The sequence below is a fragment of the Apteryx mantelli genome, unplaced genomic scaffold (assembly GCF_036417845.1).
Source record: "Apteryx mantelli isolate bAptMan1 unplaced genomic scaffold, bAptMan1.hap1 HAP1_SCAFFOLD_149, whole genome shotgun sequence".
NCBI lineage: Eukaryota > Metazoa > Chordata > Aves > Apterygiformes > Apterygidae > Apteryx > Apteryx mantelli.
Window position 1 is genome coordinate 110,717 of NW_027118502.1, and position 2,225 is coordinate 112,941.

Consider the following 2,225-nt stretch of genomic DNA (forward strand, 5'->3'; position numbering starts at 1 on the left):
GACAGGTGGGTGCTGAGGGAGAAAGTTCCAATTCTCCCCCATATCGGCTGCCTGACCCCTTGCCCTGCCTGCATTTGGCTGGCCAACGCCCATGTGATGTGCTGTGAGAACCACCACTTGCCCAGCCAGCATGGTGGGGACCAGCAGCCAGGGGGGCGAGAGGGGGTAGGGGGGAAAGAAAAGATAAAATCATTAATATCTTTGTCTTCCTTGGTGCCTTTATTTCTGAACACCTTGTTTTCTGATTATTGTTCTGGAAATGCTGATTGTCACCCAGCATGATACAGGCCAGGGCTCTAAACAGCAGGAGAACCAGGCTACAGGCAAAGATCTCCCCTGGAGCCTGCAGGAATAGGTGCTCTGGAGAAGTTGGCAGCTCCTACCCTGGACCTGTCCGCTCTGTTTGCTAGCACCACCTCCCCTGAAGAAAGATGCACACCGGCACCTTTTTGCTTCTTTAAACACATAGGATTCATTGACTCAAGTGTGTGTGTGGAGGGGGACCAGAACTGCCTGAGCATTGATCAACTGGTCAGACACACAGAGAAATGCATCCTGGGAAAGGATGCTTGCTGCTTTGGTCATGGGGTAGAGGCTTGTCTGCTTATGTGCTTGAGGTACCACCTGCAGGCAATGGCCTTTGATCTTCCTGAGCAAGGAACCTGGTTGGAAGGAACCTCTGGAAACAAGACAGCAGGCTGTGAGCTGGGGAGCTCTTCAGACAGGCGGAAGGTTGTCACCTCTTATAAAATGAACTTTGAAATTGTGATTCATAACCACATTCCTTTGACAGTGCCTGCCCTCAGCTTTCCTGCCTGTGCTGTGCTACTTGTGCTCAACACTGACGTGGACACCAGCATCCAGGAAGCCCAAAGGACAGGACCAACTATATTCCACATGTCCGTGTACAGTGGGAGGCTCTTGGAGTCTCATTGAAAGCTACATTTACTACACTGTTACAGAAGGGTCCAGCATAGGCACCAGTTTGGTAGCTTGCAACACCAGCTGGATGCCATGCAAATGTCCCCAAAGAGCTCTTCCTCTCAGTAGCTTTCCTTCTTTAGGTTCCTGTTCAGTTATGTATCCCTGAAGCACCTGAATGCTGTGCTTTCCCAAGTGAATGGACACCGTCATCACGAGGGCACCCTACCTGAACCTTCTAGAATTTCCTGTGACAGAAAACAGCACTGAAAACATTTGTGCAGAGTGTTTTCTGAGTCCAGAGATTCACTCAGGCCCAGCCTTCCCCCCATTCCCCCCCCCCCCCCCCACGCTTATTATACAACTGTATAAGCTTTCCTGGGAGAGTGAAATCTGGCGATTTCGAGAAAGTTATTTGTATCTTGAGCCAAATGTATGAAATGTTTGCCTTGTACAAGGCAATCAAGATCCATTTACAAATAGCATGTCTCCTGACAGTCTGCCATTGCAAAGATAGGTGTCACAGTGTTCGTAATAGAAACGGATTTAGCATTTCAGTGCCTTAACTACAATATCAGTTCTTTTTTCATAAGGGCCAAATCTCTACAAATTAGGAATCTGAATTCCATCCTGTGCTTTGGTCACTTTGGGAAGACAACTGCACTGATTTCCATCAGCAGATTTCAGTAGGAGTACATCCTCCACTTTCTAGACTTCTGGGAGTTGGCATTAACAGCTTACACTTCTGGTGATGATGTTTTCCTGAATACAGAAACACAAATCTTAACCGGATGTGTTTATCCTGCATCCTTTTCTGCAGAGCTGCTGCCCAGCCGGGCATTTCCCAGCCCGTATCACTGCAGGGTGTTGGTCTGCCCCAGGGGCAGGACCTGGTGCTTGTTTTGTTTTGAATTTCACGAAGTCCCTGCCCACCCATTCCTCCCGCCTACTGAGGTCCATCTGGATGGCAGCCCTCGAACTTAGGACTGTTCTCCTGATGAGGTGCCATCTGCAAGTGTGATGAGAGTTGTGTTCTCCAGGTCACTGATGAACATGTTAGACAGGACAGGTCCCAGTGTAGACCCCTGCGTACTCCACCTGTCACTGGCTTCCAGGTAAAGCACCACTCATTCACAAAAGCCCTCTGAGCTCGATCATCCAACCAGCTTTTGACCCATCCAGTTACCTGCCCAGACTATCATAATGCCCAATTTGTATACAAGAATATTCTTGGAGACAGTGTCAAACTCCTTGCTAAAATCATCGTAAATGACATCCGCTACTCTCCTCTCCTCACCAAGTAC